The sequence below is a fragment of the Armigeres subalbatus genome, chromosome 2 (assembly GCF_024139115.2).
Source record: "Armigeres subalbatus isolate Guangzhou_Male chromosome 2, GZ_Asu_2, whole genome shotgun sequence".
NCBI lineage: Eukaryota > Metazoa > Arthropoda > Insecta > Diptera > Culicidae > Armigeres > Armigeres subalbatus.
In genome coordinates, this window is record NC_085140.1 from 13,525,614 (window position 1) to 13,539,376 (window position 13,763).

A 13,763-nucleotide genomic window follows, 5' to 3' on the forward strand; every position below is an offset into this window, starting at 1 on the left:
ACTAACTTACTCACTTAAGCAGTTATTCATTCTCTCATTATATTTTCATTTTTCGATTTATCGCGTTCGTTTACTTATTTATTCATACTCTAATGAACGATAATCTTCCATTCACTTGTTCGCTTACTCACTTACTCACTTACTTGCTTACTTACTTATTCAATCACTAGCTCAATTACTCACTTTTATTTATCATCAGACTAAGGCCGGAGTGGCCTGTGCTGCACATAAAAGACTTCTCCATTCAGCTCGGTTCATGGCTGCACTTCGCCAACCACGCAGTCTGCGGAGGGTCCGCAAGTCGTCCTCCACCTGATCGATCCACCTTGCCCGCTGTGCACCTCGCCTTCTTGTTCCCGTCGGATCGTTGTCGAGAACCATTTTCACCGGATTACTGTCCGACATTCTGGCTACGTGCCCGGCCCACCGCAGTCTTCCGATTTTCGCGGTGTGAACGATGGATGGTTCTCCCAACAGCTGATGCAACTCGTGGTTCATTCGCCTCCTCCACGTACCGTCCGCCATCTGCAACCCACCATAGATGGTACGCAACACTTTCCTTTCGAAAACTCCCAGTGCGCGTTGGTCCTCCACGAGCATCGTCCAGGTCTCGTATCCGTAGAGAACTACCGGTCTTATAAGCGTTTTGTAGATAGTCAGTTTGGAACGGCGGCGAACTGTATTCGATCGAAGCGTCTTGCGGAGTCCAAAGTACGTACGATTTCCAGCCACTATGCGTCTCCGAATTTATCTGCTGGTATCGTTATCGGCGGTCACCAGTGAGCCCAAGTACACGAATTCTTCAACCACCTCAATTACTCACTTACTCACCCGATTACTCACCCGATTACTCACCTAATTACTCACCCACGCACGTGGGAAATCTGCACCCTCATCAACTAGCATTTTGATCGGATTCTACATGCAGTCATATATTTATTATACGGTGCACTGGGGTTGCTTTTTACGCAATTTGTTTTTGGTTGTTTTTGGCACTTGGAACTAATAAAGCTTTACGTTAATCGCTCGCAAACATCTACGAAAAAATCAAGAAAAAATTAGGTAAAATAAAAAAGTCGTAGAATTTGAGGTGACCGAAAAATTGATGAAAATCAACCGCATAAAAAGCGAGCTCGGTGTATATGAAAGTCATGTTATCCTTAAAATCCTTTTATATCACAATAACTAAAAAACTAAGTAGTTTGAGTGACGTATGGCGCGCTGCCGACACCTTGACCGGCGTCAGCGTACGTCAATAAGTGTATGCGGTGGCGGCGTGGTGCGGTGGCACACAGGTCTATTTCCAATATCTTATTTAATTCCTCTACTTGATTGTAACTTTACAGATACGTATTTCGACCTCAAAGGCCGTCTTCAGCAAGAGAAAAAACTAACTGTAAAGTTGTTATTAGGAGAGAAAACTAAATGGGATAGTACAAAATCGTCGCAAATACTTCAAGTGATATTTTAGATTGCAAAAGATCGATTGATTTGAAAGATAGGACTAGCGTCTTCGACCAGAGATCGTACAGATTAAATACTTAACAACTAGCATTAGACAACGGACATTACATTTACGCAACACCTAGTGGAGTTTTTTTCGCATTACGCAAAGTTTTCTTCTTTACCAGGGCGGGAATCGAACCCACACTCCACGGCTCACAAATAAGCTCTGACGACTGACGCTGCTAACCGTACGGCGACGAACCCCACGTTGACAAACTTCTTTGTAGGACTCAATCTTCTGTCGAATAACCCCATCCGAATTGCGATCATTCAGATCTACGACCTCGTAATTCCATTCAAGGAGAAAGTCCACTAAACTGCCTCCTAGCAGGGTCCGGGGGTGCTGAATCGCATCCTCCTGTGTCTACATACATCAAGCGAGGGAAAATGCAAGGGCTTAAATAGTTCCTATATGCGGACACGAGCACGATGCCAGATAGCTTAATGCCAGCCAACTGCCCTGCTCGGAAAGGTAATTCTATTTCAATAAATTTCTCAACTGTCAGACGGTCGTTGTTATATGCCCAATTCGCACTGCTTTGGAACCCGTTGGTGCTGCGCAGTGCACTGCAGATCAACGAGAGACTGCAGGGGAGGCTATTACCATTATTATTACCATTATTGCTATTATTGGGTGTAGGATTTCCCCCCGGATCGCCTGTGTGCCCGGGAGTGACGCGAAAATGGATCGAATGGTGTGAGGCAATCGAACAGGTTACCGACAACCACTACGACGAGGTTCTCACTGTCTGCAATATGTGTACCGGGCTTGGACCATTTTTTTGATTCTTATGAAGCATAGCTGTGTATGCAAAATAGTTTCGCTGCAAAATCGAGACACCATTCCAGCCATGGTCGCCTACGGGATGCAAGCAAATATGCATTTCGTGCGACTATGATGGAAAAAAGCACTTGAAAGTGGTAGGTATGCAAAATTGTTACCCTGGGAGTCGCGGCTACTCTGGAAATGATACCTTTCTATCAAACAACAGAACGCGAGTTTGCTTGGGTTATCACGGTGTTTCGAGAGAGCAGAAAGAGCATCCCTGGAGATCAAACCTCAAAGTTTTCCGAAACAACGAACAGATATTCTAAGTTTGTCCCTAAGTTTTTTATCAATCATTGTGATTTTTAATTTTGTTCAAAACTTCCTAACGTCCTAAGCATCAGAAATCTTTTGAGTGCATAGGTGATGTTTGTAGTTGTAAATAATTTCTACCAAGAAAATGAGGCTTGAATATGTTATGGGAGAAATTATCTCCATGCCCTGTACCTTCTGGATCACCGTGCACGAAGCACGAAATGGACTGGGCGGGTTTTTGGGCTCGCGCTAACCACCCTCCTGGCATATGATTTACTGGCTGGTGCAATGTTTTGTATTAGCTGACAAGCGGACCCAGCCGCAACGGGTGTGAAGTGCAAATAGGGAACGCGTGTATGCGCACTTTCGCTCGAGAAGGCACCCGTTAGATGTCAGACAGGAAGGTATGTGGCACCCATCTAAAGTGCAGTTGCGTGCTCAAACTATTTGCGTTTGTTGTCAACAGCAGTTTATTGTTTTGCGCTGTCGGATTGCATGGTGCAACAGGGAATGTTTTGCTCAGTAACTGTGAGCTTTGAAAAGTTGAAAGTGAATGCCAGTAAACAACACATGACACGTGTAAATTGAAACTTGACATGGCGGAAACCACAATAATTAGAAAAGTTCACGGGAATCATATTGTGTTCATCATGGTTTGACCTTTGGGAGCACAACACTCATCGCACAATGTTGCATTCACACGTTCAACATTTTTTCATTTGATTTACATTTATATTTGGCATGAGTTCTGATACAACAGGTAGCATCGTTCTTGGTATATTTTATTTGATAATTACAAAATAAAGAGTCTGATCTTCCACGAACATTAATTTCTATTGCGAACAAAACACTCATCATACAATGTTGCATTGCAAATTCATCAGCATTTTCACAAAATGAAAATCTCTTAAAAATTCCAAGGGAAATTCTTTAATGGAAGTTTTATTACATTTCTATTTGAAGTTCTCCAAAATTTCGACGGGAAGCACATCGAAATTTGCACGGAAATTGCGTAGAATTTCTCGTAGAAAAAGCGAAGAAACTCCCTTTCACATGTTTCAAATTATTTTGCATATTGAGATGATTTTAAAGACCACAACATTAATCATGCTGTACAAAATACAGACAATCCTTCAAGATTTTTCTATGTAAATCATAATGCTCATCTTTCCTTAATTTCGAACAATCAATTTAAAACTAATTAGCCAATGCCAGGATCAAACATAATGTGTTAAATTTTATTTTTTTGCAAATTAAAAAAATCATGCTAAAAGCATACTTTTCACTCTTTTCGCTGTTTATGGTCTCCTCCTCTAGTTCTGTCTCGACTACGCTGTCGGCGGCATCTTTGCACATTCCCACTGCATAATGGTTTTAATTTCTTAGATAAACACATAAAACGAAATGACCGAGCGGGCCTGTGGCCCAATCGGTCGGCACTGTTCTCACAAATGGTAACTGCTGGACCCCGCACACCGCGGGATTCTCGAAGGAAATGGGAAAAAAGGGTTCTCTCCCGACACGATAAAGGAACGCGCACATAGCTTTTCAGTGCTGCTGTCCATAAAATGACAGATAATTGATACTATCCTCGCTTAACGATCTCGCGAAATGCGATTTGAGGTAGGGACTGAGAAAATAAATCGACTCATCTGTACCGAGCGGCGGCTGGCTGGCCCGGGTCGGAAGCTGTTTTGCTTCAGGCGCAACTCTAGTTCTCACCAGATAAGACCGAAAACAACAATCATCTTCATTACATTCTCGTTCTGGGTCCCAGGAGGGCTCCGTGGGCTGTTGCTGTTCTTTAGAATTGACATGATGCTTTTAATGTCTTAATATCTTCCGAGAAGTCAGGGCCTTTGCACTGCTGCTGGCTGCGAGCTTATCAGAAGCTTGGCGGGGCCGACGCGGTGACGACGTCGACGGACAGAAATGTTATGAACGTTAAATCTCTTAATTAATGACTTCATAGGGTAGTAAAAAATTTGCACGCTCCCAGATGATGTCCAGCTTGTCTGCTGTGGGTGTTTCAGGCCGTTTAACATTCAACGTGCGTCATTTGCTCGGTGGTTTGTCAGTTCTAAAAGTTATCTCGTGTATCGTAAATCTGACAAGCTCATGCGTCGTGCGCGTATTCTTCATCTCATCAGCGTTGCCGAGCGCATCCAATGAGGAATGAGGTGGTAAATGCGATACCTTCCCATCGTTCATCAACGTGCTACCGGTTGATGGCTTGGTTGGGGTGAATTAACTGCATCAATTATGCTCAATCACGTCGCTAAGAGAACTTGTCTGCAGGATATCCTATTCTGTCAAATTCTTTCCGTAAAATAGAGCTCTTGATGACTTGTTTTTTACTTTGTTCCCTTTTCAAATATCTTGCAAGTCTGCATCGTGTTACTGACCTCAACAATGTTGCCTGCTTCCGTTTAATCGAAAATTCATTTGATGGCAAGGTAATCGATTAATGGTTCCTTATGAGGATATTATTTCCTTAGAGGTAATAATCATGAGTGGAATATTCACAGTCTTTTTTTGAGATCCCATCAGTGAGTGAGAATTGATGTGTATCAGCATCAGCATTTTTGGGCCTGGTGGCGTCACAATGGATCTCAAATGCTGAGCTACATCGACGATGCTTTCACAAACCGATATCAACAAAATTTCGGCAGCCGAAAAGGAGGTGTGTCGGCCTTACATTACGAAATAGTAGATACAAAACCTGTAAGTGGGCAATGGATTGGTATCCGGAAGGACATCGCAGCAATGGCAGATCAAGGAGATCGTGGCCATGAAGCCTTAACAAAGAAATAAAGAAATTCGATTGGAATTTGACCTGGGCCCAGTTTAAGGGTAAATCATGCAGCCGCCCAGAATGGAATAGGGGTGCTTAGAACAGTTGGGCGATGTTAGGCACAAGTACGTTATGAGAGGGGATATGACGGACGTCAGGCATAATGTACATTAGACCTGTAGGGATTGAGAGGAGTATGAGTAAATATATTTATAGACCCAATGAACATTTTATTTTAAGTTTCCCTTTCCTAATTTTAGTCGATTTTCTTCGGAATTGTAGAATTCCTCGAAAACCAATTGTCTGAATTGAAATTTCCCCATAATAACATTTCACTGATTTTTTTTTCAATAACATTGCTCCGGAATAAACATTATTTGTTCGAAAATTTGGTTCCATTTTGGTTCAGCTTCCTCTTCAATCGTTGACCATTTGTGAAAACCAACATGTCATCCACGTATATCGCCACGTAAGTATATCGTCATCTTCTCCCCACACAGCATCTAACATAAGCAAGTGTCCACCATTGATATATCCAGGCCAAATTCTCGTAGCACCTCGTCTAGCTTCGCATTTCATACTCGGCTTGATTGCTTCAGGCCGTATAATGCCTTGTTTTATAGCTTGCAGACCTTCCCATTTGTATCGTCACCCAGTTCGCCTTGCAAGAATGCGATAACCACGTCCATCTGGTCCACATCCAAGTCGAACTGACACCAGGTAGCAAATGGTCGAATATCGTATTACGGGAGCGTAGACTTCCTCGTAGTCAACTTCAGGCTTCTGTAAACACCCCTTCACGATATGGCGCCTTGTATCGCTCTGGGCTTCAATTTGGTCCTCGTTTGATCGCCAACACCCACTTGCTCCGGATGGATCTGTGCCCTTTGGGTAGGTTTAATAACGTCCATCAGGTCTGGTTTTCGCTGCTCAGTGACGCCATCTCTTGCTCCATCGTCGCGACTCAACAATCGCGGCCAGGTCGCCACATGACTTCGTCGTAGCTTTGAGCAATATTCGCCACAATCGTCAATGGAGTAGGCAAACCAGTAAACATACCGTAAGTAATATATTTGTCACACCTGCCAGGACAAATACGATCTCGATCGCTGCGCTTCCACCCTTTTAGACTTTCTTAAACTAGTCTTGACTGTTGCGGTGAAAGCGCATGATTGCTATAGGCATCATTAGAATCATCGCTAGACGTCTTCAACGTATTGTAGCTTGCTTCTTCTTCATCTTCATCATCATTATTGTTGGTGTACGCATTTGGATATTTGGGCACATTTAATACTGGGACCCTGTCCGTCCTCGATAACCGCCTCCCCATCACGGCTGGTCTTGAGCTCAAAGGCATATTCAGCGTATCCAGGAATTTGTTGCTGACGTGCTCTAGCCCATTGGCAGTTCTGAGAAGCAGGCAGGACTTCACTTTTGGCCTCTAGAAGCAGACTGCCACTATTTAGCTTGCATCATGTACGCACGTGAAACGTGACAAAATATCGATTCCTCTCCTGTCCAAGGAAGGTATTTTTACAGATTCGCAGAGATCTCAAATGCACAGCTCCCATAGTTTTTTAATGCTCAGCATTCGTTTTTTGAAAAAAAAAAAACTCAAAGGTGCGGCCCAATCGGATTGTACGCAAAGGTGACGTAGGACTACGTAGCTAAAGTAAATGGATTGTTTTTGCCATCATGAATTGTGTTTCTTTATTAACATTGAGCAAACTGCTCGGAGGTCACCTGAATCAGGAAACCGAATAGTAGCTCCCAGATGGATGGTCTTTAAGTTTCCAACCGTGGAAAAGGGATTAACACGACTCATCAACCGCATCGCCGCTTAAGCCACTCGACTTCCTTTCCTTAAAAATGTCCTAAATAAAGGAGAAATAAGCAGAATCGGAAGTGGCGTGCAGCCAAACGCCAGTGAAAGGAGAAATAAGCAGAATCGGAAGAAGCGTGCAGCCAAACGCCAGTGTGGAAGCTGATATAACTTCACTGGCAAAAGGAAGGTGGTTTGATTTGCTCATATGCTATCGCGTGCGGAAGGATTTTCTATCGACGAGTACTGTCTCCAAATTTCTAATAAGTCATCAGCATCTAGTCGAATAGGATTTTTATTGCACAGTTCTGTTTTCTCATTGCGTCCCTCCGCTCGCTTTCAAATCGACTTCTATATAAAAACATTCTTCATGCCTGCCGTATCCTAACGGAACTATCAGTCGGTGAACTTTTTGGCAAGATTCTTCGGTTTTGTTTCTGTTAGTCATTGGAAATGAAATCGGTTTTTCCCAGTCCGCCATTTTATACAAAAGTGATTGTTATTCTTCCTTATTGGAAAATTTTCAATACTTCGTTACCATCGATCTTACCATCTGGAAACTGCGCTGCAACCGTTCCTTTTGCCATGGCCACGATACTGTCATTGTTCGCGGTCCTAATCGCGTGCTGCAAGACTGTTCCGTGAACGAAATAGGACTGGCCGTGTGAAACGTCGCTTCTGAATCAAAATAACAGCCTTCCGCTTGAACATGACCACCGATCGCAAAAAATACTGCAGGTTTCGTATTGCTGACCAACTTGTCCGGATACTTGGATTGCTAGGCTTGCCACAGTTGAAGTCTAGTTCACAGGAACCAAATTTCGCAAAACCCAACTGACAAAAGTTTTGAATTTTTCCAACGATCATTTTGATGTAATAAAAAGTATATGTCACCGCAATAAATTTTGAAGGAAGCTCTTTTTACTTCAATCAAGTTTTTTAAATTCCATACAAAAGTTACCATTTCGGAAGAGCAGCATATTTTCTTGTGGCGCACGGCAGGAAAGGAGCGATGAGAGCGGAAGAAAGTCCGTCAACTTTGTATCTAGCGTGACACTAGAAAAAAGCGTATTACTATTCCTGGAGAAACTTCTGAAGGAATTCCTGGAGAAACTTCCGAAGGAATTTCTGGAGGAACTGCCGAAGGAATTCCTGGAGAAATTTCCAAAGGAAATCCTGGAGAAACTTCCGAAGGAATTCCTGTAGAAACTTATTTGTATTATTTGTCTTATTTGTCTCACTTACACCAGCACCACTGTTATCACCCAAATACTTTTCAAAGCTTGTGTGGAAACCTTGTACAGAAATCCTCCCACGATATTTTCTAATGTTGTTCTAGAAACGGCTCATGTTTTCATTTTCCAAAACCAGCTGGAGTTTGTTTATTTTGATTTCCTCATTGCGTGATTGGTCGGCGCTGCTGCTGTTCTCTTGCCGAACCACTACATGAGTGATAAATATCTTCCCCATTGTTGCCAATTCCTTTTATTCTCCGTTTACGGCAAATTCTCAAGCAATTGTAAACTGCATAATGATGAAATAATTTTGGCGACACTGACAGCGTCATTCTGGCGGGCTGAATTGGGCAATTTTCTCTCTCAGAGTGCTACCACGTGACCTGGTGACCTGACTGTATGCGTGTAGGGTGACCTGACTGTATGCGATAACTGGCGAGGCATTATGTTGCTGTGTACCGTTCTCAAAGTTCTGTGCAAAATTATCCTAGCCCGGATTCAGGAGAAGATCGATGCGACTCTCCGGCGGCAGCAAGCCGGATTCCGTGCCGGAAGATCCTGTGTGGACCATATTGTCACGCTCCGCATCATTCTGGAGCAGGTCAACGAATTCCAAGAGTCCCTTTACTTGGTATTCATTGACTACGAAAAAGCTTTCGACCGTCTCAATCACGAGAATATGTGGGTCGCCCTGAGACGCAAGGGAGTTCCTGAGAAAATCATCGGCCTCATCGAAGCACAGTACGAGGCTTTTTCGTGTAGAGTGCTGCACAATGGGGTCCTGTCCGACCCTATCCGGGTCGTAGCTGGTGTGAGGCAAGGATGTATCCTATCACCGTTACTGTTCCTCATCGTAATCCATGAGATTCTGGTAGGTGCGATTGACCGTGAACCAAACCGCGGGCTGTTATGGCAGCCTATAACCATGGAGCATCTAAACGACTTCGAATTGGCTGATGACGTTGCACTCCTCGCGCAACGGCGCTCTGATATGCAGAGTAAGCTCAACGACCTTGCCGAGCGCTTCTCTTCGGCAGGTTTAGTCATCAATGTCAACAAAACCAAATCGTTGGATGTAAACACGGCGACTCCTTCCAGTTTCACAGTAGCCGGGCAACCAGTGGAGAATGTTGAAAGCTTCCAATATCTTGGTAGCCAAATGGCGTCGGACGGCGGTACCAAGATCGACATAGGCGCACGGATCAAGAAAGCAAGGGCTGCCTTTGCGAGTTTAAGAAATATCTGGAAAAACAGGCAGATAAGTGAACGCACCAAAATACGAATTTTCAACTCTAACGTGAAATCTGTGCTGTTATACGCTAGCGAAACATGGTGTGTATCAGTGGAGAACACTCAACGGCTGCAGGTGTTCATTAACAGATGCCTGCGGTATATAATTCAGGCCTGGTGGCCTCACAACTGGATCTCAAACAATGAGCTCCATCGTCGTTGTCACCAGAGGCCGATAGCAACAGAAATTCGGAATCGGAAGTGGGGCTGGGTCGGCCACACTCTACGTAGGGGCGGAAACGAAATCTGTAAACAAGCATTAGACTGGAACCCAGCGGGACATCGCAGCAGAGGCAGACCCAGAGGCTCATGGCGGCGAAGCCTCAATAAAGAAATAAAAGAAGTCGACCGAAATCTAACCTGGCAACAGGTTAAAGCGATAGCCGGGCAACGCTCAGGATGGAGATCTTTCAAGTCGGCCCTTTGCACCACCGGAGGTGTACAGGATCCGTAAGTAAGTAAGTAAGTAGTGCTACCACGTGCTTTTTTAACGGAAAACCCTTCCCTCAGACCTTAAACAGCCAACCAGACGTGTAGTCTTGGTCCATTGGATTGGATTGTCACCTACGCACGCGACTACACATCTCCGGAACTCTCTCTCCGGCAGAAGGAGCACAGCACAGCACACAGCACACAAGCTATCTTCACATATTAGGATCATTCTCATTACGGATGCCCATCGAATGCCCCGGATGGAAAGATTCTCGCGTCCCTTAAAGTTCTCTTCGACCAGCATCACAACGGACTCCGTCGCATCTCGAACGTAGCTCGTCGCTTTCTGGTCGATTGCCGCTTTCGTCACAAGATTGAGTACTGGAGCTACCTCCCGTGGTATCATCTTGGATTTGCAATTTTCTCCGGTTACTGGCTGGGCCCATGTAATCAGTGGCGTTGCCAGAAAATTTGTGTGAGGGGGGGTTCTGAATTTCGTTCGATGAAACAATTTCAATGTTTCATCTGTTGTACTGGTTTTAAATTTTATTCAACTCTGATTTTGGCGAACTCAAATACAATGATGTAGATTTTTTGCGATTTCTAGCGAGTAAAAACATTGAGCGCAATGGATCGTTTTCAAATGTTTGAAATGTCTTCGGTGTCCGTGGACCAATCTAATTTGGATAAGGACAGAAATTTTCTGCGTTCGATAGTGTCGGCTTGTCAAAATTGGGTTATTTTATGCCAAGTTATGCTAAACTGAACATCGACAATTTTTTTTTCTATCGCAACCTTTTTGTCTAATTACTGTACATTTCAAACGTTTAGTATCATAGGGCGTAACTGCATTGGTAGACTTCTTATCGTTGACGTTTTGTTTTTTTAAATAACGTATGGGCTTTCGGAAGTTTGCGGATTGGTGTAATAAAGGGTGTTTGCAACTTGCACGAGAGCAACAATCACATTTGAAACTTTTGAAACAGTTAAGTTATACTTGACCGAAAAATAAAATCGTCAGTTATGCCCTTATGATGATTCTAAGAGCAAGATTTTCTTAATATCAAATTAGTAGATTTAATTCAACAACTTGATTGTAACTTTGAAATACGGTAGTCTTCAGTGCCTCGTTCATGACTCTACAACTTCCCTTATTTGCCCACTGAAAGTCGATAAATCGCCTAAACCTTCTAAAAAGTTTCAGATCCTTTGGATTTTTTTTTAAAAGGATAACTAGTTGTTTACTACGTATTTACTATTAGTTTTATTCAGCGGTGCTGTCGAATTTTTTTTACCGCCCAAAAATTTTCTTCTAAAAAACTTCTAAAAAAGAGGGAGTTTTACTTGAAAAAAGTGTAATTAAAACTTAAAATTAAGATTTTAATAATAAAATAGAATTTGGACGAATTTTGTTAAAAATGAAATCATAAAATTTGGACCATTGTTTTAGAGGTAGGGACAACATGGTCGAAAAATAGTTAAAAAAGTTTTTTAATAGCTTTTTTTTAAAGATTTTCATAAAAACAATGTATGTTTGATAAGAAAATTATTTTGAGCTTTTAGTGTTTAGTGGAATGTCTTTACTTGTCATAAGGCGAGTTCATTCTTCTTCTTCTTATTGATATTACATCCCCCACAGGGATATTGCCGCCTCGCTGCTTAGTGCTTAGTGTTCATTCAGCACTTCCACAGTTATTAACAGCGAGGTTTCTAAGCCAAGTTATCATTTTTGCATTCGTATATCACAGGAATAAATATATAATATAAAGGAGGCTGATCGGAGAGCTCTCGGAGTGTTTGAGCGTAAAGTGCTGCGGACAATACTCGGCGGTAAACAGGAGAACGGTATCTGGCGGCGTCGCATGAATCACGAATTGTACCACGTGTATAAAGGGCTGGATATTATTAAGCTTATACAACACGGCAGACTACGGTGGGCTGGTCACGTTGTTCGTATGCCGGAAGAACGTCAAGCGAAGATAATATTTATAAGAGAACCCGGAAGAGGCCGCAGGCTTCGTGGAAGGCCGCGTACACGATGGCTTTTTGCAGTTGAAGAGGACCTGAGGGCGCTCAATGTTCAGGGCGACTGGAAGCGATTGGCCCAGGATCGAGTCCAGTGGAGAAGGATACTCCATTCGGCGTAGGTTCATCGAAGAGCTGTAGCCCATCAAATTAAAAAAAAAAAATATCACAGGAAACTGAAGCGGCTGTCATACGCGGTACATTTGCCATCTACCCCACATCGGTTTTGATACTGATGATTTTGATACCCACTTTCTGCTCGTGCGTAGTTAGTGCTAATTATCGGTAATTCACTACAACAACTTTCACTTTGACAGTTTTAATAAGTTTCAAATACGATTTTTCAAGTGATTGTGCCAAAAAAGGCGCTTTGACATCTGATTAGTTACATGCTGCTGAATGTATTCTGCTTTGATGATGATGATTCATATAGAAGTAAGCGTTGGGATCAAACGTCAAATGGGAATCAATCATGGTCGACTGTTTTTCTCGCGATTCTGATAATAGATAGCAGTAGTGTTTTCTGTAAAACGAATGACGATAATTTTTCTAACAATTTACATGAAAAGTTACGTCTGTTTGTCTGTGGTAGAATAAAATAAATTTACTTTTGGCATCTGTTCTACCAGAGGCGCATCCACGTTCCGAGTCGTGGGTGGGACAAATAGGAGATGTCGATTTGGGTCGATTTCTGGTATTATCTTTAGCCTAAATCTATTCGCATAAGGGTGTTGCAAGTCTGAACCTTAGTGCCACGGGAGGTTTTGACATACAGACATGCAGATTTGGAAAGGAACGGCTTGCGATCGAACCCACGATCTCCTGTATATAGGCAGACCAGGTAGCAACTATATCACTGAGTTTGATCACTAAGATCACATTTTGCCAATATTGCCACTAAAAGCATGACAGTTACTGTCTCATATTCATCCGTATCAATATGATATAGATATGATTGCGGCAGCAACTTAATCAGTTCTAAAAAATATAAGGACTTGAAAAACCTTTACGGACAGAATAATTACATAATTTGAGAAATATTCTATGATTTTCAGGTCAAATATTGTTTTTCCAAGATTGTTTGAGGATTGCTAAGAAGCATGGCATACATCTTTGAATTCTTACGATTATCGAACATTTTTACCTGCTTCCAGTACAATTCATGGATCACAGAAATTTGTATAAGTTTTCAATGGGTTCAATCAATTTATCAGAAATGGTAATGGAACTACCGATTCAAAGCGAACATCCAAGAAATCGTATGATTGTCAAAGAATCTTTATGGAAGCTCAGAATTGATGACGGAGCAGATCTGTTTATGGCTCTTCAGTTTTCAAAAAAAAATTCCGTGGTTTTCTAACAATCTATTTAAACGTACTTTATTTATCATAGGTTTTAATTTTTTTTAATTAATCGCATTTGCTGAGATAGGGGAGGCTTTAGCTACCTGTTGATGGTGTTGGTTTGCGTAGGAGTGCTATCAGATTGGACAAATTAACGTTTGAATCATTGTTTACAAAATTACATACGTCCTTTTGAATTAGAACCCAAAAACTATTTTTTACCTTTTACCTTTTA

The 13,763-nt window shown here is 42.4% G+C and overlaps 1 protein-coding gene across 3 annotated transcripts in view; it reads right to left on the reverse strand.

The window, feature by feature from the left end:
• The window catches only part of LOC134217799 (uncharacterized), a 394,237-nt gene that overhangs the window by 57,096 nt on the left and 323,378 nt on the right, over window positions 1-13,763 (reverse strand). The window lies entirely within an intron of this gene.